The following is a 27,962-nucleotide window of genomic DNA, read 5'->3' on the forward strand; positions in this document are numbered from 1 at the left end:
AAAGAGAGAACCATGAGGCCAGTAAACATTAAAAAAGGTATTTGATTTCATTAGATATTGGCTAAAAGCATATCAAGGTCACAGTTAAGAAAACATGTACATCTCAAGTGGTTAATACTGAAAACAAACACACACTTTGGCAATACCAATTGATAAGAATGTATAACAATCACAATTCTGACAACCAATGGAGGGTAAATTAGTTCAATGACTTTGGAATTTTTTGATAGTATTTATTAAATCTGAACATAAATGTATCCTATTAACCCGCACTTTAGCTTATAGGTTTATTCCAAGCAGAAGTGCATAAATATGTTGATTCAGTGACATATAGACATATCATGCACAGAGGAATTCTTCATGGCACTACCAAAGTGGAAACAGCCCAAGTGCCTATAAATAATAGAATAGATATTTGTGACATATACATAAAATAGAATACTATCCTAAAGTACAAAGAAAAAAAAAAGACTGCTGCTGTAAAGACAATGACAGATGAATCTCATAAACATAACACTGAGTGAAAGAGGTGAAATATAGAGGTGCCTGGGTGACTCAGTCTGACTTTGGCTCAGGTCATGATTTCACAATTTGTGGGTTCAAGCTCCACATTGGGCTCTGTGCTGACAGCTCAGAGCCTGGAGTCCTCCTCTCTCTCTCTCTCTGCCCCACCCCCACTCACTCTCTGTCCCTGTGTCTCAAAAATGAATAAACTTTAAAAAGAAAAAAGAAAGAAGTGAAATATAAAAGACTTTAACCTACATGATTCTATTTATATAGGTCAAGGGCAAGTAGAATAATCCATGGTGAATATAGATCAGAATAAGGGTTACCTTTGCAGGTAGCTTAAGATTTGTGCATTTAATTTTATGTATATAATCCTCAATTATAGACATTGCTAAAGTTATAAAAATGTTAAATTGCCAAAATGTAAAGGCAAGTAAAAACAGTGAGATCTACTACACACTCAATACAATAGTTAAAATTAAAAATATATTCTATATAAGGGGGTGGGGAGAAGAGAAGTAAACCAAGAAAGAGACTCTTTTAAAGAGTTTGTTTATTTATTTGGAGAGAAAGAGCATGCACACAAGCAGGTTAGGAACCGAGAGCAAAGGAGAGACAGAATCCCAAGCAGGCTTCACACTGTCAGTGCAGAGACTAATGCAAGGTATATCCCATGACCTTGTGATCATGACCTGAGCCTAAATCAAGAGTCAGATGCTTAACCAAGCCACTCAGGTACCCCTACACATGCAAATTTTTAAAAATCTAACTAGGAGGATATATGATCCAGGATGTAAATACACGCTGTGACAGAAGTATCTAATTGTATTACAAATGTATGACAAAACCCCACCAAAGGGAGTGGTCAAAAAGAGCTGCTAACCTAAGTAACTGTGGAAATCCCTGGAAGCAATAAGACTAAAGACAAAAAGAACTACAGAATTCCAGACTTCAAGTTTTATTACAAAAGTGTTGTCATCAAAACAGTATGGTACTGGCACAAAAACAGATACCTAGAATGACAGAACAGAATAGAAAACCAGAAGTAAACCCACAATTATATGGCCCATTAATCTTTGACAAATGAGGAAAAATTATAGTAGGAGTCAGTCCCTGCAACAACTGGTGTTAGGAAAACTGGACAGCAACATGCAAAAGAATGAAACGGCATCACTTTTTTAATACCAGACACAAACATAAACTCAAAATGGATTAAAAACATAAATGTGAGACCTGCCGTTATAAAAATTCTAGAAGAGAACATAGCCAGTGATTTCTCTGACATTGGTCATAGCAATATCTTTCTAGATATGCCTCCTGAGGCAAAGGAAACAAAAGTAAAATAAACTATTGGGACAACATCAAAATAGAAATCTTCTGCACAGTAAGGGAAACAACCAACAAAGCTAAAAGACAACCTACTGAATAGGAGAAGATATTTGCAAATGACATATCTGAAAAATATACGAACAACTTCTGCAATTCAACAGCAAAACAAAGCAAAATAAAACAAAAAATAGAATCCAATTATAAATGGGCAGAAGACATGAACAGACATTTCTCCAAAGAAGACAGGCAGGCTGATGGCTCAGAGACACATGAAAAGATGCTCAATATCACTCATTATCCAGAAAATACAAATCAAAGCCATAGTGAGATACCACCTCACACCTTTCAGAACAGCTAAAATCTAAAACAGCAGAAACACAAAGTGTTGGTGAGAATGTAGAAATATAGGAACCCTCTTGCACCGTTAGTGGAAATGCAAACTGGTACAGCCACTGTGGAAGACAGGATGGAAGTTCCTCAAAAAATTAAAAATAGAACTGCCCAATGTCCACTAATTGCACTACTGCATATTTTCCCAAAGAACACAAAAAATTGTAATTCAAAGGGATACATGTACCTCTAAGTTTATTGTAGCACTATTTACAATAGACAAATTATGGAAGCAACCTATGTCAATCAATAGATCATGGACAAAGAAGGTGCAGTACATACACACACACACACACACACACACATACACACACACACACACACACACATGCTGGAATATTACTCAGCCATAAAAAAGAATTAATGTTGGCATTCACAACAACATGGATGAATCTAGAGAGTTTGATGCTAAGTGAAATAAGTCAGAGTAAGATAAATACCATATGATTTCACTCATATGGGGAATTTAAGAAACAAGCAAATGAACAATAAAAAAAGAGAGACAAATAAAAAATGTCTCTTAACTATAGAGAACAGATAGTTACTAGAAGCCAGGTGAGTAGGGAGATGGGTTAAAAAAAATAACTACATATAAGCATTGTATTCTACCTCATAAAGTTATTTCTCACAAAAATGTAGATTAACAGTTCTGATACTACTGTAAATCTATACAGAACTTGAACAATAAATAAATGAATGGTAGATGGTAAAAGCCTAGGTTCTTAATGTTGGAGGAAGAATTTACAGATAGGGAAAGGTGAAGTCTACAGTGAACCATATGGTACTGAATTAGAGTCAGAGTTATTAGTATAATTTCATGTTAGTCTAAAATGGACATGATGTTGAAATATAGAAATAATTATAAATATGTATATACAGTCAGTATACAGACATGTATTTCCTAGCTCTGCCCACTGAGACATCCTGGAAGCCATGATCCCCCCTAGCAATGGAAATACCCAGTGCCTAGATGTTGTATTCTAATACTATTCTCCAATCAAAGAATATGTGATTCTTGGAGAAATTGAATATTCTAGGGCAGGGGAAGGAGTATATAAAATGAACCTAAAGTAGCCTTTAGTGCCAGAAAGTAAAGAAGTGCTAAAATAAACCAACTAAAACTACCAAAAAAAAAAAAAAAAAAAAAAAAAAAGCACCATGATAGGTGTCTCAAAGGGTCATAAAGCCAACTGAAAGACCTTTAACTGTCCAAAGCTGGAATAACTTGAGTGACAAGATAAATAGCACACTATTAGATCATAGCTCAAGTGTAAAATAAATGTCTAACTGTCGCTACTGCTGTAAATAAATGATTGAACACTTAACTAAGTAGGGGAGAAGAAACAAATCTCTCATGCAGAATGCCAAACTATGTATATAGGTACTATTCTCTCAAAGAAGTAAAATGTAATTCCCACCCTTTGAGTGTAGATTTTGCCTAGAGACTTGCTTTCTAAGCGTATGATATATATTTTTAAAAAAAGGAAATATTAGAGCAGAAATATCTGGTAAACTACCTTAGCCAAGTGATCTAGGTTAACATCATCAGGAAGAAGTCAGAAGTGAAACTTCACCTCTGTAATCCTCTTCTCAAAAATCTATAGCTTCAGTTTTACTGTGAGATAAAACAACAGACAAAGCCAAAGTGAAGGACATTTTACAAAAGCCCTGATCAGTACTCCTCAAGGTCATCACCAATACTGTCAAGGTCATCTAAAACAAAGAAAATCTGAGAAACTGTCACAGCCTGGAAAAGCCTAAAAAGTATCTGATAAATAAATGTAATATGGTATCCTGGATGACATTCTGGGATACAAAAATGTTAGGAAAGAAACAGATTACAAATAATTCTTTTGTTTTTAAAAGGTTATTTATTTATTTTATTTTGAGAGAGAGAGTGAGTGAGCAGAGGAAGGGAAGAGAGATAATCCTAAGCAGGTTCCATGCTGTCAGCACAGAGCCTGATGCAGGACTCAAAATCATGAGCCCTGGGATCATGACCTGAGCTAAAATCAAGAGTTGGATGCTTACCTGACTGAGCCACCCAGGCACTCCTCAAGTAAGTGCCTTCTTAGCACAATACACAGCACATCAGTCTCATAACATGAATAAAATATGGGGCTGATTTAATATAATATTCAATGTTGGTTATCTGGGATAAATGGACCATATTAATACAAGATGTTAACAGTAAAGGAAATTGGATGTGGGGCATTTGAGAGTTTTCTATACCATCGTTGCTTTTTGTATGAAAGTCTAAAAATATTCTAACATAAAAAGCTTATTTCAATAAAAATATCATGAAAAGCATTTGATAAGTAGAGAAAATCTACAAGGAAGTAGAATTTTTTTAATTTAAAATGAAAGATAAAAGTAAGCAAACTACAGGGCTAATTCAGAAGTTTTTACATATAATTTAAAAGGCCTTTCCACTTACTCCCCATCTCATAAACAACAACAACAACAACAACAACAACAACAACAATAACAATAGCAAAGAGAGAAAGAAAATTATGGGAGGAAATTATCAAACAATGCAATATAAAAATTCCTTGAACTTAAGAATATTATTTCAAATCAAAGGAGAACAAGTGGAAAGAAGGATGAAAGGGGAGAAAAGAGAACTCCTCTTGGGAAAACTCAACAGGCACAACAAGAGAGGAGCAAGAAGAGTATTGTGCATGCCCCACTGGAGGGTAGATGGTGTCGGAAGAGTATCTGCAAAATGCTGAGGAAAAGAGTGCTCAGCCTTGAATTCTATACCCAGCCAAACTAAGTTTAATTGGAAGACAGAATACAAGCATTTTCTGATACATGAGCCTCAACATGTTTTCTTCTTAGAACTCTGTCTCTGGGGGAAAGAAGGGTGAAACAGAGGGTCTAACATAAAAAGAAATTGAAGGAAATTCTCAAGGTTGATCATAGAGACAAGCCCTGGAAATAAAACCTCTACTACAGATCTTCAGAGAAACCAAGATGGAAGCATCTGATGACAGGATTCTAGGGGAATATTTCTAAAGAATAAAATAATAGTAAATGAACTAACAGGTGTTGTTAAGTGGAAAATTATATCAATTGATATTTTCCAAAGCTGTTAGTTGGGAAGAAAAAGTTAGATAAGAGATTCACAGAGAAATGAAGGCAGGAAAACTGAGTGTAAACTTCTTTGGGAATGGGGGAGGAGAAGTTGTTTTCTGAGAAAAGAATTTATGTTAACAGTAGTGTTCAACAACACTCCATTGTAAATAACATTTCCATGGTCATAAAAACCCAGTATAATCAATATGGAATTAACCAAAAGTTGAAGCTGTATTATGTTTTCATGTTGGGGAAAATGGAAGGAAGTTTTAATAAAGCCAGCACAATAGTTTATTGATAATGTCAAAATTTGATGAAAGTGATTGCAATATAAACATAGTGCAAATATTAAGTTGAAATTAATTTTTTATAAAACACAAGAAATAGGTGAAGAGTGATAAGGACAGAGGATTGTTGGTTTTGATGTTGTTGTTATTTCAATAAACCTTTAGCATCTTTTGATTTGTTTTTTAATCCACACTGGGCATGGAGCCCAACATGCGGCTTGAACTCATGACACTAAGATCAAGACCTAAGCTGAGATCAAGAGTCCAATGCTTAACGGACTGAGCCACCCAGAAAACCCCGATTTAAAAATAAACAAAAAAATACCCAAAAAACAAAAACATATGCCTATGTGTTTACTTAGATACAAAATAAACATTAAAGACGATGAAAACAATAACAATAATAATTCATTTAGTAATTAACCTATGAAAAACTATGTGTCACAAATATGCCATGGCACATCAATTGAGAAACAAGTGGAAATGTTTTACATTTATTCACAGTAATACAGAAGGTTTCTTCAGGGGTCAGATGGACATAGTTTCATATGATCACTCTGGCTTATAAATAAATTAGTATATATTCAATGGTCATATTGGAAACCATCATATTTGCTACTTAAAAATTTTTAGTATTTATTTTTGAGAGAGAGAGAGAGACTGCATGAGTATGAGAGGGGCAGAAAGAGGGAGGCACAGAATCTGAAGCAGGTTCCAAGTTCCAAGCTGTCAGCACAGAACCCAAGGTGGGGCATGAACCCATGAACTGTGACATCATGACCTAAGCCAAAGCTGGACACTTAACAGACTGAGCCACCCAGGTGCTTGTATCTTATTTGTTACTTTTTAATTGGTGAGATTGTCAAGTGATATGTGAATATTAATAATTCTTTGTACTTCTCGGCATTTATTTACCTATTCTTTCAAAAGTTAGCCTCAGCATTTCTACAGAATAATGGTAAGCCTTTTTCTTGAACATAATATTGTGTATGAAATTTGTTATTATTATAACACTTCTATGCCTGATTGAGACAAACTTTTGGTAGAATCTACTTATTCTCTCTGAAATATTATTTAATCATGGAAACTTTATTTTTTTTCCTCAGGAATTAGATACTTGGACTCATTAAATAATGCATCAGAAAAGAACAAGATTTTTAATTGTATTTATAATGAAACATATGAGTTAATAAATAAAAGGTGGTAATAGTCTATTAAAATGATTAAGAACTTCTAGAATAGAGTATGGTATACCTGGTATATTAGAATGTATTTGTACACATAAACATCTCTATGTGTACTATGTTAAAGCCCATCTTTGGGATTAAAACTGATAAACGATAGGCCTAGTAAAATATAAATGTTACAATATATTAAAGACAGGAAGTCCAAAGACTGATTGATCCAAACTTTAAGATGTAACATTTTCTCAGGTCACCTGGGTGGCTCAGTTGGTTGAGTGTCCGGCTTTGGTTCAGGTCATGATCTCCCGGTTCATGTGTTCAAGCTCTACATCAAGCCCCACATTGGGATCACTGCTGTCAGCCTGTCAACACAGAGCCCACATCAGATCCTCTGTCCCTCTCTCTCTGCCCTTCCCTTCCTTGTGCTCTTCCCAAAATAAATATATATTTTTTAAAAAGATGTAACATTTTCTCAACTCTGAGTTTTTAACATTCATACAGAGCAGACTTCCATGCACTGTTCTTTGATACCACATAAGACATCCTACATATGTAGAGTCTACCGGAGGGATGATTTCTTATGCTCTCCCTGGTTGGACCTGCCTGCCAGAAGGGGTCAGACTGTAGCCAAGGTGGAGAGTTTCTATTTCCATATGTGGTCATTAAGGAAAAAACACTGCCCGTTCCCTTCTAGGTTGTTAAATCTTATTTCAAGGTCATGCTTTCTCCAGAGATAAGATGTCCCAGTTTGGAGGCCTGGGGTTCAATGTGTCTGTTTATAGGCTAAATAAATCAGCTAAAGTGGTTATCATCTGGGCATGGGGTTTCTTTCTTTCTTTAGTTTATATAACTTATCTGGACAACTTAAAAAAATCTTAACGACACTGACCTTTCTTTGTATTAGGCAGCATCTACAGGCAAGGTTGCAGATATATTCCAGTTGAAATACTCTGAATTTCAACTTTAAATGTATTAATAATATGTACATTTACACATATATGTTAGAAAAGAATATGAGAATTATTACCTGAGGACTTGAGCTTGAATCTCAATCTGCCAACTTTGACTATATGACCTTGGGAAAATCACTTTAAACCTTTAAAGTAGGTATAAAGATAGTGGTTTACCAACATGTCACAATAATTGAACATTTCCAAAGAGAAAACATGTTTTAGAGTATTTATAAACTCTAAAGTGTGTTAAATATTAGTTACTTTTAATCTGTCACTGGTTAGCTCAATTTCAGCTTTGGTTTACCTTCCCTCTTTCTTAGGAGCAATTCATATTCTTTAGAGCTGTCCCCCAAGGCTCGTTACAGATGGAGGCCATGTCAATGTAGTTTCAGCTATGGGACTCCCAACAATGCTTTTTACTTCCCATTTGTCCTTTCTCCTATTTTCTTGACTCATATGTGTTCCCTTCCCTCTGATGGACTTATTTTTACCTATTTCTTGTCTCCTATCCACTGCTAAAAATACTCACCATTCCACCTAGATCTTTGACACATGTGTTTTATTTCCCCCTACATTTCCCCAGCAGTACAATGAATAGAAACTTTGAAAGCCTAACTTGTAAAAGAATGGCTTGTGTTCAGTTAAAGTTTTGCAGTTTGGTACTTAAAAAGAATTCTACATTTTTTCCCGGGGACTCTAAAATGTCTAACCTGCTCTGCTCATGTATCATTCGCCTAGTGCTCATTCATGGATGTCACCCAAGCTTCTTTTCTGGCTCTTTCTATTCCTGGTCACCTTTCACAGACTACCCCACTCTCTCTAACTCCAGCTTATTGAATTTAAGCCCAGACTTTGGGCCTCTATAGTAGCACCCTGTTTACACACACACACACACACACACACACACACACACACACACACACAAGTGTATGTATATAAAGTGAATACAATTTACATAAATTGGCCAGTACCTTATCAAATTTAACAAGTAAATTGCCTCAGAGACTTTAACATTTTTCTATTCTAGCCACCTAAATCACATTGTACATTTGTGAGGTCTGTGAGAATTCTTTGATGCCTACTGGCCTCCTTGAAGAGATTCTAAGCCAACTCTATAATCTGGTCCAATGTTTAACAACTTTCATTTCTTAGAAATTACTTTTCAATTTTTTTAAGAAAAAAGGAAACCTGCAGAGTGTGTGAATAATTCATTTGTTTTTGCATTTGCATACTTTCCCATTTGGTTACATTTTCCTGGTTTTGACTTTTCAGCATTTTCAGCTTTAGTTGTTCTTGAATTAATGCTGAAAATAAATATGGGTGGTGATATGCTAAGAAAAAAAAGTCAGGGTAATCCTTGCTTCTGAATGAGGTTTCCAATACTATAAATTCGGCCAGACATATTTCTCCCATTATGAAGATAAAATACACACAGGCAGGACTTATTAACTTTGTATTAAGTTAACCAATAGCCGTGAGTACTCAAACTTCACTACTTTCTTCACACATGTTTTACTTGTTTTATTTTTAACCTATTTAGAGTATGCAACACTATGTGCAGTTCTCTTCCTATGTGGCAGGAAAAACTTTAAGAATGGAAGCGTAAATACAACTGGGAAACAGGAGAAACTGGTCTCCGAGACCAACTTCATCTTTGTGTTCTAATTTGGATTAGTCGCTAGGAACTAACATTGGTTGACACGGGGGGAGGGACTCAGATTTGCCTAGACAAGAGTAAAAGCCATATTATGAGGTACCCAGCTAGGGAAAGAAACAGACATTCATGATTGTGAACCGTCAAGACATTCAACCTACAAATTCAGTAAATTTCTTCAGCCATTCTGTTTTCCTTGCACTGATGGAGGACTTTCCATAGAAAGGGACATAACTTCTATCCCAAAACATCAGACACCTTGAAAAAATCCAAAGCAGACTCTCCCTTTCAAGAAAGACAATGGTGTGGAATTTGGAAGTAAGTTTGCATAGATAAAATTCACTCTAAATTCACTCTTCTACAAGCCAATGCACCAAGTATTTTTGATCTTGCTTCTTTGTCTCTACTTTCTGACATGATTTGGGCAGAGCCCATCCAAAAGAGGAAGTTCAGAGCACTTATCTGCAAGTAAGTACCTTGGAGAGATAACTGCTGTTTTGCTTTCTCATTTAAGAAGCAAACTCAAACTTCTCAATTTGTTTGAGCAAATGAACAATAGATGAGAAAATTTAGGACACATTGTGTGACATGTATTTGCTGAGATGGCCCTGAATTTCCCTGTACTGATGAATCTACTGAATCAAATCATGAACTCAGTTTCCAAAGAAGGAGCACAAGCATTTTTCCTCTAAATAAAAGTCAGTCAGTTTGGCTTTAATCAATTCTTGATTATCTTGTGATCGCTTTTCTACACTGTAGATTATCTATCACAAAATTTTAATACTGAACTACTACTTTTTTTCTTGACAACCAATCAGTATGTGTTCCTGGGAACACAAACTCATTTTAATATTGTTATATACAACCACATAAAAAGGGGGGAATTGAAAAGTAATCATTATACTTGAAAGCCAATCACAAATGATATTGGGATCTCTCTGCATCCCTATTCCCTTCTGTTGGGGCAGATTACCAAATATTGACACCAATTTCAGGGAAAGCTTGGAAATTATATAAAAATATAATTTTGTTTCTAGAGTTTCTTGTCCAATTCAGTGTCACAGAACTAGAAATATCTATGGTACAAATTTTTCTGAATGAAATGTTTGTTACTAAACTAGGAAGAGACTTCTCAGTCACTCTTGTGAAAGAACCTAGCATGGCAAAGAGCAAAGCTTAGCATGTAAAACCATATTTAGAATCCTGGTGTGATTATGAATTGCCCATTCCTTTTGATCATACATTTTATTATTATCATTTTAGCGACTGATTTAGAAATTATACCAATAACCATTGATACAGTTGATGCACTACATCATGATTTTTCAATACTGTCAAGGTGTTTCTGTGTGTGTTTGCATATGTGTTGGTGTGGTTTTTAATATAAATTTATAAAGGAATTTGTCCTAATGGAGTACTCTTCATTGTAGTCTGGGAATCCACTGGGTTCTTGGGTAAAGTCACATTTCAAATATCAGAATACCCAGAATTTTTACTCTGGCATCAAATTATAAGTAGTATGATATTAAATTTTTTAAAAAATGTCCTCTATTTCTAAAATGTCTGCTTTGAAGGAATTCATTACTGCTAAGGTTCAGTGACTGCTCTGTGTCTCCCAGTCTTTCCTCTAAAAACGGGGATTATTTTATTTTCTTTTATTAGTCTTATCCCATATTTATAAAAATATTAGGAGCTCTTTCTCTCAGGGGCAGATAATGTACTTTGGTTGACAAGATAAGAAAAGCCATATATGTACCTGATTAAGAGGTTCTGGACTCTCAACAGGATGAAGCAACTGGGTTTGATTTGGGGTTGGTCCCTTTTGTGAATCACATATGTTATGTGTGGGTGGGAAAAGGTATACATATATACTTGGTGGCCAAAGAAATGAATTGTGGTAGAGACAGATAGTGGTCAACCAAAGAGTCATGCTTTTTAAAAGGATTGATTGATTGACTGCTGGGAAATGTTTGCCCACCCAGAAAATGTATTTCCCAGCCTTCTATGCATATATTGGGCCATCAACTAGTTCTTGCTGACAACACATGAGAAGAAGTGAAATATGCCAATTTTAGGTTGAGGTGACCAAGCAGGTATGACTTCTCCACTCTCTCTTCTCCCAAGGTTTTAGAGATGTTAAAACTAGTCAAAGAAGACTGGGTCCATGAATAACAACCATGAAGAAAGCTGCTCACCAATAAGAAACACCTGTTTTAGACCCAGCTAAAGTTTCACGTAAGCGATGAAGCACTGAATTCTCCTACAAAACTAATATTGCATTGTCTATTAACTAACTAAAATATTAAAAAAAAAAGTTTTATGAGTTTAACCATCTCAAATTTGGAGGTTAGCTGGCTATAGCAGCAAATATTACCTTAACTAATACATCAAAGCATTTAACTTACAATATTCATTCTGAATATCTTCCGTAGTGTTTTCTAACACTAAATAAAACTAAAAATATTCTATAAATTTCATTCAAACAGTAAGGATTTTTGGGGTGCTAAATATGTGGCAGAATATTAAGATATCAATTTTCTATAGGAAAATAGATTTCAAATGCCAGACCAGGGGAGCCTGGATGACTCAGGCAGTGAACCATATGACTTGGGCTCAGGTCATGATCTCATGGTTTATGAGTTTGAGCCCCTCAGCAGGTGCTGTGATGACAGCTCAGAACCTGGCGCCTGCTTTGGATTCTGTGTCTCCCTCTCTCTGCCACTCCTCCACTCATGTTCTGTCTCTCTCTTTCTCTTTCAAAAATAGAGGCACTGCCATTCTTCTCTCTGCATCCACTAAAGTGGGGGCTCAGAGACCAGGCCAGGAGACCCAACATACTTACATCCGACCATGCCCATCCACACTGAAGAGCTGGATTCTTCTTTTCATGCTATTTTTTTTCAATTTTTTCAATCCTAATTATTTTTAATTTTTAAGCTTTTATAATTTTCCCCTTGTTTTCTCTTTTCTATTTTCCTATTTCTTTCTTTTGTCCCCTTTTCCCCCTGGGGTCTAGGAAAGACCAACATTTAACACTGTTGTGATTAGATCAACCCTTACCATCCAGATATTTTTTGCTTATTTCATTCTTATCTTTATCCTCCACAGGTTTTAGGCTCTTAGACTCTTTTATCTTTGGCTGACTCTGTGCGCTGAGTTTTTTTTTTTTCTTTCTCTTTCCTGTCCTCTTTTCTTTCCTGCTCTCTTTTTTTTTTTTCCATTTCCATTTCGTTTGCTTGTTTACCGGATCTGTCACTGCGTTTGCGTGCTTGTGTTCCCTGTGTGTTTGTCTGTCTGTTTTCCTTTTCAGGGCTACCTCAAAAACAGACCAAAGCACATATAGTGGAAAGTCTCAAATATCGCAGAGTAAGGAAATATATTAATTAGAAGCACAACAAGAGAAATTGAGAAACACCATTAAAAGAACATCTCCTGAAACGACAGGCCCTGGAAAGTCAAGGATACTCCTTTAATAGAGCCATAATAACAGGCACAGAGTGCAAAAAGAGCTTTTAAAACAGATAAGAGACAGAAAGCTAGCCAAAATGACAAAACGAAAGAACTCGTCTTTAAAGAAATTCCAGGAAGAAATCACACCAACAGAACTGCTCAAAACAGACACAAGCAACATAACTGAACAAGGATTTAGAATGATTATCATAAAAATTAATCTCTGGGCTTGAGAATAGCATAGAAGCTGTCAGAGAAGATATGTTATAAAGACTAGGAACCTTCAAAATAGCTGTGATGAGTTAAAAAAGGCTATAAACGAGGTGAATAATAAGATGGAGGCTGCCACTGTATGGATTAAGAAACAGAGAGGAGAATATGTGAATTGAAAGACACAGTGATAGCAAAAGAAGAAGCCAAGGAAAAGAGAGACAAATTGATACAGGAGCATGAAAAGAGAATTGGAGACCTGAGTGATACAATCAAACAGAACAATATACATATCATAGGAGTTCTGAAGAGGAAGAAAGAGAAAAAGGTCCTGAAGGGGTGCTGGACCAAATTATACACAAAATTTCCCCGATCTGGGGAAAGAGAAAGACATTGAAATTCAAGAGATATACCGAACTCCCCTAAGATGTAACGTACACTGACCTTCAACACGACATATCATAGTAGAACTGGCAAAATATAAAGATAAAGAGAGACTTCTGAAAGCAGCTAGGGAGAAAAGGGCCTTAACATACAAAGGGAAACCTCAGAGTGGTTACAGACATATCTACTGAAACTTGGCTGGCCAGAAAGGAATGGCAAGAAATCTTCAATGTGATGAACAGGAAGAATATGCAAACAAGAATTCTTTATCCAGTGAGCCTGTCATTCAAAATAGAAAGAGAGATAAAGGTTTTCCCAAATAAACAAAAGTTGAGAGAATTCATCACCGCCAAACCAGCCCTACAAGAAATCCTAAGAGGAACTCTATGAGGGAAATGTAGCAAGGTATATAAGGTACCAGAGACATCGCTACAAACATGCACTCTACAGGGAACACAATGAATCTAAACCCATATTTTTCAATAATGACACCGAATGTAAATGGACTGAATGCTCCAGTCAAATGACACAGGGTACAGAATGGATCAAAAACCAAAATCCATCTATTTGCTGTCTACAAGAGACTCACCTTAGACCTGAAGACACCTTCAGATTGAAAGTAAGGGAATAGAGAAATATCTACCATGCAACTGGACGCCAAAAGAAAGCCAGAGTACCCATACTTATATTGGACAAACTGGACTTTAAAGTAAAGGCAGTAACAAGAGATGAAGAAGGACATTATATAATAATTACAGGGTCTTTACATCAGGAAGAGCTAACAATTGTAAACATCAATGCACCAAATTCGGGAGCTCCGAAATACATAAAGCAAGTAATCACAAACAGAAGCAATCTTATTGATAAGAATGTGCTAATTGCAGGGGACTTTAATACCCCACTTATAACAATGGATAGGTCAACCAGACAGAAAATCACTAAAGAAACAATGGACCTGAATGGCACACTGGAGCAGATGGAATTAATATATTTAGAACTCTGCATCCTTACGCTAGGGAATTCACTTTACTCTTGAATGCACATGGCACATTCTCCAAGACTGATCACATACTGGGTCATAAAACAGCCCTCCATAAATACAAAAGAATTGAGATCATACAATGCACACTTTCAGACTACAACACTATGAAACTTGAAATCAACCACAGGAAGAAGTCTGGAAAACCTTCAAAAATGTAGAGGTTAAAAACTACCCTACTGATAGTGATTGGGCGAACCAGGCAACTAGAGAGGAAATTAAAAAATATATGGAAACAAGTGAAAATGAAAATACAACAATCCAAACTCTCTGGGACGCAGCAAAGGCAGTCTTAAGAGGAAAGCACATTGCAATCCAGGCCTATTTCAACAAACTAGAAAAAGCGCAAACTCAAAACCTAACAGAACATCTAAGGACACTAGAAAGGGAGCACTAAGAGCACCCCAAACCCAGCAAAAGAAGAGAAATAATAAAGATCAGGGCATAATTAAAAATGACTGAATCCACAAAAACAACTGAACAGGTCAATCAATCCAAAAGTTGGTTTTTTTGAAAAAATAAACAAAATTGATAAACCTCAAGCTAGGAACCTCAGAAAGAAAAGAGAGAACATGCAAATAGACAAAATCATGAAGGAAAATAGGTCTACTGCAACAGATCCCTCAGAAATACAGCAACCATCAGAGATTACTATGAAAAATTATATGCCAACAAACTGGACAATCTAGAAGAAGAGGACAAATTCCTAAATGCACATGCACTTCCAAAATTCAAAGGGGAAGAGATAGAAAATCTGAACAGACCCATAACCAGTGAAGAAATGGAATCAGTTATCAAAAATCTCCCAATAAATAAAAGCCCAGGACTGGATGGATTCCCAGGGGAATTCTACCAAACATTAAAAGCAGAGTTAACATTGATCCCTCTCAAGTTATTCGAAAAACTGGAAATGGAAAGAAGACTTTTGTACTCATTCTACGAAGCACATATTACTTTGATTCCTAAGCCAGACAGAGACCCACCAAAAAAAAAAAACAAACAAAAAACAAACAAAAAAAAACAAACAAAACCACTACAGACAAATATCCCTAATGAATACGGATGCAAAAATATTCAACAAGATACTAGCAAATCGAATTCAACAGCATATAAAAAGAGTTATCCATTATGATCAAGTGGATCATATGATCAATGAATCCATTCTTGGGTTACGAGGCTGGTTCAATATTCGCAAATCCATCAATGTGATCCATCACATTAACAAAAGAAAAGAAAAAAACCATATGATCCTCTCAATAGCTGCAGAAAAAGCATTTGACAAAATACAGCATTCCTTCTTAATAAAAACTCTAGAGAAAGTCGAGATAAAAGGAACTTACTTAAACATCATAAAAGCCATTTACAAAAAGCCCACAGCTAATGTTATCCTCAATGGAGAAAAACTGAGAGCTTTCACCCTGAAATCAGGGACACACAGGATGTCCACTCTCACCACGACAGGATGTCCATTCTCACCACTGTTGTTTAACATAGTGTTAGAAGTCCTAGCATCAGGAATAAGACAACAAAGGAAATAAAAGTCATCAGAATAGTCAAAGAAGAAGTCAAACTCTCACTTTTCACAGATGACATGATACTTTACATGGAAAAGCCTTTTAGAACTGATCAGTGAATTCAGTAAAGTCTCAGGGTGCAAAATCAATTTATAGAAATCAGTTGCATTCTTATACACCAAAAATGAAGCATCAAAGCATCAGAAAGAGAAATCAAGAAACTTATCCCATTCACAATTGTACGAAAACCCATAAAATACCTAGGAATAAAACTAACCAAAGATGTAAAAGACCTGTATGCTGAAAACTACAGAAGACTTATGAAGGAAATTGAGGAAGACAGAAAGAAATGGGAAAACATTCCATTCTCATGGATTGGAAGAATAAACATTGTTAAAATGTCGTTCCTACTCAAAGCAATCTACACATGCAATGCAATCCCCATCAAAGTTGCACCAGCATTCTTCTCAAAGCTAGAACAAACTATCTTAAAATTTGTATGGAACCACATAAAATCTCAAATAGCCAAAGTAATATTGAAGAAAAAAACCCAAATGGGAGGCATCACAATCCCAGACTTTAGCCTCTACTACAAAACTGTCATCATCAAGACCTTATGGTATTGGCACAAAAACAGACACATGGACCAGTGGAATAGAATAGAGAGCCCTGAACTGGACCCACAAGTGTATGGCCAATTAATCTTTGACAAAACAGGAAAGAGTATCCAATGGAAAAAAGACAGCCTCTTCAACAGGTGGTGTTGGGAGAGCTGGGCAGCAACATGTAGAAGAATGAAATTAGATCACTCTCTTACACTGTTCACAAAAATAAACTCAAATTGGATAAAGTACCTGAATGTGAGACAGGAAACCATAAAAACACTTGAGGAGAAAGCAGGAAACAGCTTCCTTGACCTAAACTGCAGCAATTTTCTCCTCGACACATTCCCAAAGGCAAGGGAATCAAGAACAAAAATGAACTATTGGGACCTCATAAAAAGCTTCCACACTGCAAAGGAAACAATCAAGAAAACTAATAGGCAACTGACAGAATGGGAAAAGATATTGGCAAATGGCATATCAGATAAAGGGCTAGTATCCAAAATCTACAAGGAGCTCACTAAACTCCATACCCAAAAAACGAATAATCCAGTGAAGAAATGGGTGGAAGACATGAACAGACACTTCTCCAAAGAGGACTTCCAGATGGCCAAAAGGCACATGAAATGATGTTCAACGTCACTTATCATCAGGGAAATACAAATCAAAACCACACTGAGGTACCGCCTCATGCCAGTCAGAGTGGCTAAAATGAACAAATCAAGAAACTATAGATGCTGGCGAGGGTGTGGAGTGACGGGCACCCTCCTACACTGTTGGTGGGAATGTAAACTGGTGCAGCTGCTCTGGAAAACAGTATGGAGATTCATCAAAAAACTATCAGTAGAACTCCCTTATAACCCAGCAATAGCACTGCTAGGGATTTACTCCTTGGATACAGAAGTGCTGATGCATAGGAGGACATGTACCCCAATGTTCATAGTGGCACCTTCTATGATAGCCAAATCATGGAAAGAGCTTAAATGTCCATCACCTGATGAATGGATCAAGAAGATGTGGTATATATACAATGGAGTATTACATGGCAATGAGAAAGAAGGAAATCTGGCCATCTGTAGGAAAGTGGATGGACCTCAAGGGTGTCATGCTAAGCGAAATAAGTTAGGCAGAGAAGGACAGATACCATATGTTTGCACTCATAAGTCTAACAGGAGAAACCTAACAGAGGACCACAGGGAGGGGAAGGGGGAAAGAGAGTTGGGGAGAGAGAGGGACACAAATCATGAGAGACTATTGAATACTGAAAATGAACCGAGGGCTGAAGGGGGAGGGGGAGAGAGGAAGAAGGCGATGGTCATGGAGGGGAGAAACTTGTGGGGAAAAGCCAACTTGACAGTAAACTACTATAAAAAATAAAAACATTAAAAATTTTGAAAAATTAAAAATTAGACAAAAATTTAAATGACATTTCAAATTACTAATTACAAGTTCCTAATAATACACATACTTTTGAGGAATCAAGAGAAAGTAAAGTTCACACTACAATATATATTTTTTCTATTTTTCAAATTCAACCCTTACCTCTACTTCCCTCTTCCCACCCATCTACCACTGGAATGACATTTCCCACACCTTTTTATATCAGAAACTAATTTTGCCATTTGATAAAACTTGAAGGTAATGACATCTGTTCCTTGATACTTACCATTTCTAATCGGCACAAATCCTGCTAAATCCTTTCAATGTCAATGGAATGGGGTTTATCCTCCATGTGGTTTTCCATTATTAGCAAATTAAGATGCCCTTTGGGATCTGATTTTATCATATAAGTCTTTTAAATACTGTACAGAGAATAGGTTTAACCTCAATACTAATCTCTGTGTCTGCGTTGAAAATCACCAATGCATGCTCTCAATCTCTTGAAATTCTCTGCAGTCCTGACTTCAAAATGGGAAAATATATGTTTCTTGATCAGAGTCATATTCAAATCCAATTAGATAAAGCGTCATAGCCTCATGAGGGTAATATCTTTCACTCTCAAGCAAAAAGTCAAATCAACTCAGGAAACAGAAAATAAAAACATTTCCAAACTTCATTCCTGTTTGGAAAATGAGTGACAAAATCGCAGTGCTTCTAAGTAAGTCTCCTCTGCTGGCTGTAGAAATAATTTCTAAAGTTTCTAAGGCAACAATTTGAAATTAACTGAACTGTTACTAATTCTCTTGATCTTCAGGAGGCTGAAATGAAGAGTGGGCCCCCCTCATATTTTATTACAATAATGCCATTACTAAGAGCTTGTAATTTCCATAGCTCTGTTCAAAACATGTTTCCCTCAAGATTGCAAAATAACTAACAATTCTATTTTGTCGCATTCCTGCCAGCCAAAAAAGAATCGCTATCTTCAGAATAAGTCTCTCAGTCGGAGAATTGAATAGAAGACAGAGCCAAGTAAATCTCTTCCACTTGCCCCTCTACTCTGCCAGCACCTTGCTGTCTCCGTCAACATTGCTTCAGGTTATTTGTGCCTCAGAGTATATTTCAGGGGTTCTGGTCCAGTAGAATTGCAAAATGGGTTTTGCCAGGAGCACTTTTTCTTATTCATTTGAAAGAAAATTGCAACCACACATTTCTGATTCATTTACTCTTAAATCATCAACATTTTGGCTTCTGGGAGCTCTCCAACGTCCAGCTAGACTAGGTTACCTTTCAATGAGGTTTTAAAATACATTTTCCTTAAAAACAGGAATTCACAGAGTGCTTACCATCTCATTTATTATGTAAAGTAAGCATGGTCCAAGCCTATAGTAATGGTTTTAAATCATATTCAGTGCCTTTTTTTTCCTATAAAATCTATTCCTTCAAAATTTTAAAGCATTTGCTGTTATGTTTCCCCTCATGATTTTCATCTAGCCTCCTTTTGGCATCCTGACAAATGGAACTCACCCTTATGGCTCATGTCAGATATCTCCAGGTTTCGACATCAAGTACAAAATGCCACGGCTCCTTCAAATATGGAGTTGACATTTGAGTAAGGTTGCCTATGACCTTCACGTTTTCTAGATCATGTCACTTAGTCTCATTCAACTTGCTTTCTTTTCATTCTTTACCTTAGCCAGGGTTCCTCCCCTGGCCCCTGGCAAAATGACTGTTCTTTCAACATCACCAGGTCTGAAACACTGTGTCATTGATGAGGCAAGTAAGGGAGGACAGAAATGAGATGAAGTGGATTGGAATTTAAATTATTCAGGGTCATCAAACGCGTTTATAGATGGTGGAATCTCTGTTCAGTCAATGATCTCATTCTCTGGTTATCAAAGAGGACTTGTTTCAACCCATCTCAGTAGATACGTACTCAACCCAACTGAAACAATATTTTTTTTCTCATAAAGAAATACTCTTTTTAAGAGCTATTTGAAATGTGTCTGAAGTGAGAACTAGGAGACCTGGAATCTAGTTCAATCCCTGACACTGATTGTCATCATGATGTAAGAGCAACAGATAACATTTAATGAGTGTTTATTATACTCTAGGCACTTAACAAGTGCTCACACAATTTTGCAAAATAGTTACTATTACTATATTCGTTTTGTAGACTGAAAAGCTGAGGCTGCAAGAGGTTAGATATGTGGTAAATTCACAATTTGAACCTGGACATCCTACGTCAAGAGTGCTTGAACTAACCATTATGTTCTCATCTCCCATAATCTCCCTTACACTAGAACATTAGCATACACACAAAGAAATGGGAGAATCAGGGTGGTTACATTAATTCTTTCCCTCAGCTGGGGCACCTGGGTGGCTCAGTCGGTTGACGGTTCAACTTCAGCTCAGGTCATGATCTCGCGGTTTGTGGGTTCAAGCCCCACATCAGGCTCTGTGCTGACAGCTAGCTCAGAACCTAGAGCCTGTCTTCAGATACTGTGTCTCCCTCTCTCTCTCTGACCCTCCCCTGCTCACACTGTCTATCTCTCTCTCAAACTTGAACACATAAATATTTTTAAATATGGTTCTTTAATGGCTATATAAAAGAGATGGGTCAGAGAAAGCTAATTTCTCCAGAATCTAAGGTAGATATGGAAAGCAGATAATCAATCTGATCCCTCAAAAAAATGAACTTCATAGATCACAGGCTGGATTAAAAAAATTTCTTTCCCTCAGCAAGTATTTATTAGACACCTAACACATCCAGGTATAATTCTTTAAAAATGGGAATAAAATAGCAAACAATACAGAGTGTCTGGAGCTCACATTTCAGAGGATCATTGAAGATCTTTCTCACTTTAATATTATCTGCCTAATGAGTTTATGTAAATCCTGCTTGTCCCTCCACGCAGAACTCAAGTGCTATCTCCTGTAAGGAAACTTATTCTGACTATGCTCACTCTTGCTGATCTATTTTGTACAATTACCGTCTGTTTTCCACTATACTGCCATTTAATAGTTATATTTAAATCAGGTCACCATGATGAAATTTAAAAGTGATCAGAGAATGAATACTTCAGGAAAAATAAAATTGCCCTGCACACAGCAGGTTTTCAGTAACTGCTGTTTTGGATTTATTTGATGACAAGAGTTTCTGGAATATTTAAGCTTGTTCATTGTTCTCTTTCTCCTCCATTTTCTCCCTGTATTTCAGTTTCATTTTAGCTTCTGTGTGGTTCACCATATCCCTGGACTCCTTTCCAAAACTCTATGTTCTCTACAAATTCTTAAATTCATTCATTTAGCAAATCCTTATCAAGTGTCTCTTAAGGGTCAGATATCACAGTGTGATCAAAGATCAAAAATCCTGAAGACAATGAGGAAATCACAGCTTAGTGGTAGACAAATAAATAAATAAACTAAGTAAATAAGGTAGATTAATAATTTGCAATATAACATAGAATGGGTCATAGGAGATTCAAGTAGTGTTCTAAATCAGAACCTAATACTAACTGGAAAGGGAAGGAGGGCTTCACTCAAGGGGTGCCATTTAAATTGTCTTCTGAATGATAACTAGAAATTTTCTTGGTAGAGAAATGAGGCCAAGAGAATTTTAGGTAGTGAGAATAGAATGTGAGAGAGACTGATGTGGCAAAAAAACGAAAAGTGTTTGGCAGGGATATAACATTTGTGGGTGGCTGGAGATGAGACTGCAATTATATGTTGGGGCATAGTTAACAGACTTCGTATGACAAATTGAATGCAGGAAGCAGTGGGAAGCTAACAGAGGTTATTAAACAGAAAAGTGCAATTGAAAAGGGCACTGGAATTTTCTAGTTTGGAACATTATGTAAATGGTAATGTTGCTAATCATCTGAAGGAGTCACTGCCATAAACCCCAGCACAGCATCCTACTTTTGTACCTCAACACCAAGCTCCCTGGCAACAAGGTCTGCAGAGAGTGCTGGAGTATCAGGGATCAGCAGCTGGGAACAGTGAAACCCATTCTGGACTAGAGTGAAGGGGGAACCACTTGAGAAAATTCCCATCCCTTCCAACCAACTTACGTATCCAGAGATCATAGAGAATTTCAAGAGCTTAACATCAAAGTTTTAAAGATAAGATTTTAGAAATTCTCTTGTCTTACTCAGATAATATATAAAGGATTTTGGAAAGATTCCTCTTTGATGATTCCAGATTCCAGGTTATAGACATATATAACAAAAACAGCAAAATACGTGGCATAACAAATGCATTGTTTTATAAGTATTTTCTATGATTTCTGGGCAGAGATGTGATCCAGTCTTTGATCTATAAAGTTCTTTTTTTTTTGAGGGATCAGATTGATTATCTGCTTTCCATATCTACCTTAGATTCTGGAGAAAGTAGCTTTCTCTGACCCATCTCTTTTATATAGCCATTAAAGAACCATATTTAAAGATATTTATGTGTTCAAGTTTACTAATGGATGACTTCAGTTGTAAATAGCTTACAGAAAGGAAAAGTCTTCTCTTCAGATTTAACTTTGTTTGATAGGTATGCATTGAATTTGATCTTTCTGGAAATCAAAGTGTCAAGATCAGGCGCCTATATTTTAAACTAGAAGATAAAAGATACAAACTCCATTTTTTAAAAAATATATTTTTTGTTTCGAAGGGGGGTTAGGGACAGAGAGAGGAAGAGAGAGAGAATCTCAAGCAGGTTCTGCATTATCAGTGTGGAGCCCGACATGGGGCTCGAACACATGAACTGTGAGATCATGATCTGAGCCAAAATTGAGAGTCAGACACTTAAAAAACTAAGCCACCCAGATGCCCTAGGAATTCACTTTTTACCTAATTATCATAAGTAAACATGATCTTACATTTAATATTCTCCAGGTTACTAAAGTTGTTGACTTCAGTTTGAAAGATAAAATTTTAGCCACCAATAAAATATTATTTGGTCGTTCATTTACCATTTTACCATTATGTTGACATTTCCCCTCATATTTTATTCAGATGTTGTATTATTCAAGATTGTTTTGTTTTTTAAGTTAGAAAAACCTACCAAGAATTGTTTAGGCCAAACATTGGATTTGTTGTCTCATACAGTTGGAGACCATTAGGCATGGATGCTTACAGAAGCTCAAACAATGTCATGATATTTATTTCTCTTTCTCTCTCTTGGCTCTGCTTTTTTCTATATGTTGGATTTATTCTCAGACTGGTTCTCTCCATATGGCAGAAAACATGGCTGTTAAAAACTACAAGCCTATATCCATATTGTCTGCCAATTGAAACAAATAGATCTTCTGTAGTCAAATGTCTGTATCTTCTCAAGTAAGGACTATGACTGAATCGCCATTGGATATTTCTTCACCTCTGTTAGTGGAACAATGTGTTATACTCTTATCAGGATCCCATGGTTGATAGGCCACATGCCTGTGGTTAGTGGTGGTGGGAGTGAGGAGTGGGGCTGAGATAGACAGCCCTGCAGGGGTGGGGAAGGGGTGCTTGCCCTAGGATTGGAGTTTGGCAGACTACAATGTCATCTGCGTAAAACCTAATTCCAAATAGTTCCTCTTCTGACCATCTCTCATGCATAAACAACCACCACCATACAAAAACATTTTCTCCCTTTCCATTCCCAAACAGAAATAAAAAACATATTTTTTTCTTCTATTCAATTTCATATATAGACTCTCAGAGTGTGATAAATTGCACTTATGAAGCCTAGATGTAGTTCTTTAGCATCTAGCTATCTATGGATGGATAAATAGGTACATTACTTACTCTTACAATTCACAATAAATGATGGATATAAAATAATTACAGTTCAACTATCATATAGGCAAATAGCAACATTTTGTACAATTTATTGCCTTTTAGTAGATAGGGAAAACAAAAATTCTTTCCCCTAGAAGTGTAGTGGATTCCTTGACAATTGATCAGCTAGGAAGAATTCAGCAATAAACAAAACAAAACAAAAAAGCCCTATTGAAATCAGTTTAAACAATAAGGGATTTATTATTTAATAAAGTAAGAAACCTGTAGGCTGTTGCAGTATCTCAGGATCCAGATGCCATTGTCTTCTCATTGCCCTCCTCAGTGTGATGTCTTCATCCTCAGGTTTGTAGAAAGTTCCTATAATCCCAGGTGTCACATTCAGGTACGTGTTGAGATTTTATGTGTTTGAAACTCTAGAGGAGTTATCTCTTTTCATGTATCTCTCTTAATAAAAATTTTCCCCAGAATTTTACAAACCAAGTCTTAATCTTCTCCCATTTTTTGAAAACAGTTTCCAATAATTGGTCATATACATATACCTAAGTAAATCATAGTGATATTAATCACTATGGTTGATTCAGACCGCTAAAGTTGGAGGGGTGTTCAGGATCTTTTGATTTATGTACTATGTGAAAAAAGCAGAAATACTTGAACAAACTCAAGATTTTGTTATGAAGAAGATGGGGGAGTGGAATGGATGTCTTATACATAATCTAGAGTGTCAGCAAGTTAGTCAATCAGGCTGACCCCAGTTCTACACTTTAAGAGGCTCTCCAGAGTTTATTGTTCTTCATAACAATACCTGGTGATGAGGTGGTGATTTGTGGGTTTTCAGACTGCAGTCACACATCCTTGCTTATCAGACTTGGGGAGAAATCTTGCAGCATGCCTGCGTGGAAACTGCCAAGGTAAATACTTCACCAAATGTCTGCTGAAGTATTTCCAATCGCAACCCTTTGGCAACAAGTCTTTGGGCTTTGGCCACTTCCTAAAGCTTCCATTAATGATTTCTATCCTGGAATCACTTCAGGGTTTAAAGCAGAGTTTATTTGTCCTCTTTCACCTGACTGGATTACAGTGGAGAATGCTTTACAAGGGAATCTTATCTACCAGACTATGAGTTCAAGCACACAGGAAGTTTGAGTAGTGCCTATTTGGTTTCTTCCATTTCTTTATCTTCTGGCTCAAAATCTTATCCCCTGGCTTGTTTTCCATCTTCCCATCTTTGCTTACATTAACTAAAGTGTAGGGCACAAGATTTGGTGCCTTCCAATGATGATTCAACTAACTAATGTTTCATTAATTATAAAGAGAAAAGGCCATTCTGATACATTCTATTGCTTTTCAAGGAGGCAATTGAGACCAATAATTCTTTTTTTTTCCTACACCTACCAAAAGCTGTGACAGATTTTAACATTACAATACTTTTTAAACAAATATCTTGGTGATCAAGCCCAAGAAACACTTAGAGCAAGTAAGATCAAATAGTCAGAAATTTGACGAGTCCTCTCCCACATCAAAAAGAATGTCTATTTTCCAGCTGAGAATTGGGGACACTGTAAGGATGCAGGTTTGAGACAATAGAAGGACACACATTGCCCAAGGCAAGAGGGACCACCCTTGTAATACCATTAACATTCCCAAGGGCAGGCCTGGAAATAGAAGCTATAGGTAATCAGTTATTGCTTAAGGCTAGTTACACCCTATGTGAGGGTCCTGGGTCCTGGGTCTACTCTGTGATTGGTTAACACTCTAAATGTTGTAATTGGATAAACCTGCTGTCAGTAATATTGTATAATAATGATTGGATCACTGTACCTATGTCACAATTTCCTGTAACACCCCCTTCCCAAACTCATAAAAGCCCTGCCCCACCTTTGTTCAGGGCTCTCAGCATGGATCCACCACGCCGGTAAAGTCTGTGAGCCCGAGTTTAGGCGCCAGCGAGTCTAAACCCGTAATAAAGCCCTTTGCTTTTGCATGCGTGACTCGGTCTCCCTGGCGGTCTCTGGGTTTTGGGGGCGATAAAGAAATCTTGGGTATTACAACACCACATTGACCTTCATCTGATCTCAACCTAGTTCCTGTTTTAGGCTCTATCATTCATAACATCTTACATAGAAGTACCGGTTTCTATATGAATGAGAACTCCTTTAGTTGCAGTTTTTAAAAGCTTTGTTAAAACAGGGTTTCCAAAAATCAAAATTTATTTTCTTATTTGACTAGAATGTCTAAGGATTGTTCAGACTTTGGGCACAGCTGGATCCAAGGATGCAGCTATCACCAGGATGCTAAATTTCTCTATCCCTTGGCTCTGTGCCTCTCTGCATGATGGAATCATTCTCAGTCAGGTTCTTTCCCTGTGTCAGGAAAGATGGTTTCTGGCAGCCCCAAGTCTATATTTTTAGGATTTGCAATCCAACAGGAAAAGAGACCATCTGTCTTCCATATCCATATATCAAATCTATCCAAATCTCCATTCTAGTGAGTTTGCTGGGGTCATGTCACTCTACCTGGACAACTCATGTTGATCAAAGGGATGAACACATATTAGATCAGTTGGGTCATTTTAGGTAGCATTTGGTACCTGTGTCAAGCAAGGGTGGTAGGACACCTTGACAGACACATCAGCATCACATGGAGGTTGGTAGTGGGTTCATACGGCAGAAGCACTAGGATAAAAAAAGGAATATTCTCACTATAGGTAGGAGAGAAAGGGAGCTTGGTCAATGCCAGGTTTGCCTACTGCATCGTCCCCATCCATGGTATCATTTAAGCACCCCACGTCATCCTACTTGCTCACACTCAACAGCCAATTTATGTCGTGTGGGAAGATGCATTTGCCCAGTAAGTGAAAACAATCATATGGTGTATTTTAAAGGGCTTTGCAGATGAATGCTGCTTTCCAAGTGTGAAATGTTGTTATAAGAAAACCTCTGCAACTCACAGCTAATTTATGCGAAAGGTAGGTGGGGGTTAAAAGCAGCAATACACAGTCATTTCTCAAGCTGTCTTTTTCACAGCTTATATTAAAAGACCCTCCTTCTCTCCCCCCACAGATAAAAAAAAAAATCCACCACAGAATAAACCTCACTACTGTTTTCTTTCCCACCAATATTACTTTCCATCTTTCTGATTCTTCCAGTGAACAGATCATGTGAAAGCATTAATGATTACACAATGCACGGAGTTAGTAAGGTAAGTGAAGCTCATAATTACCTCATTTACATTCTTTTATTCACTGAAACAGAATTCTTAATGACCTTTATGTGAAATGCAGGGTAATCAGCCCAAATGAAGCTCTTGGGTACAGTGCAGTGAAAGGAGCCAAGTCACTGGCTCTCCGCAGAGAACGCCTGATGAATGGTCAAGCAGAAGAAGCCACACAGGGGCCTGGAAGTTCAGAGACAAAACAAGAAGCTAGCGCAACTAGGCAGAGACCTAAGGAGCCGAGCTTAAAGGCAGAAAGAACTAGTGTGTTCTCACCACCTCTGTGACTTTCTCTAGGAGAAATAACCAGTTGTCTTTGCTCACAGTGTTGGAAGATACGAACACTAGTCAAGGAACGGGAAGACCCATGCTCTAGTCCTGGTCTGTGCACAGGCTAGCAATGAAATGTTAATCAAATTACCTCACCCCTCTGGATTGTAGGTTATCTACTTGTAAAACAAAAGGTACACACTTGAGAATCACCTAGAGAAACTTCCTTAAAACGGCTTCATTTGGCATTTTCTAGTAGTTCACTCTCTCCTGGGAAATGGTTACAATCACATTTTGAACACCCCCTCCCCCCAGGTGATCCTTAAACAACCAGTATGCAAAATTACAGGTTTAGAAAAAACATTCATGTGTGCAAGAAGCTTTTTAGGTGAACCATTCTTGACGTTCAGAAAAAAAAATCTCCAAATACGAGGAGGATAAAAACAGTATCCAATTAACAAGAACACTTATGACAGCATAGGAATTGAAAAGACAAAATGAAATATTCCAAACGTGTTGGCAGTCGTACTGAATCATAATGACAGCCTCAGCCAGACAGTGTGGAAGACAGAGACCATTTCCTAACATTAAGAAACCCTAATGCCAGAGAAATGCTCCTCATGAAACAATGATCTGGGTGGGCTACGATGAGTAGCTATCTCTACTGACACTTGAGTAACCAGAGATGTCTTAAAGTTCTTAGAGCAAACAGCTTTATATTATAGATATTAACATTATTAAGTGTTTGGA

The 27,962-nt window shown here is 36.9% G+C and overlaps 1 long non-coding RNA gene across 4 annotated transcripts in view; it reads left to right on the forward strand.

Annotated features, from left to right (window-relative positions):
- The first annotated feature begins 6,376 nt into the window (after positions 1 to 6,376).
- Positions 6,377 to 27,962, forward strand: part of LOC115272025 — a 33,803-nt gene continuing 12,217 nt past the window's right edge. For 2 of the 4 annotated variants that reach the window (XR_003900202.1, XR_003900200.1), the window contains exons 1-3: positions 6,467 to 6,549; positions 11,507 to 11,617; positions 26,878 to 26,930. This is a non-coding gene — a long non-coding RNA (uncharacterized LOC115272025). Of the gene's footprint in view, positions 6,413 to 6,466; positions 6,550 to 11,506; positions 11,681 to 26,877; positions 26,931 to 27,012; positions 27,479 to 27,962 lie in introns of those variants that run through there. The other 2 variants (XR_003900199.1, XR_003900201.1) reach the window with 2 other exon arrangements.

Source organism: Suricata suricatta, chromosome 11 (assembly GCF_006229205.1).
Source record: "Suricata suricatta isolate VVHF042 chromosome 11, meerkat_22Aug2017_6uvM2_HiC, whole genome shotgun sequence".
Taxonomy (NCBI): domain Eukaryota; kingdom Metazoa; phylum Chordata; class Mammalia; order Carnivora; family Herpestidae; genus Suricata; species Suricata suricatta.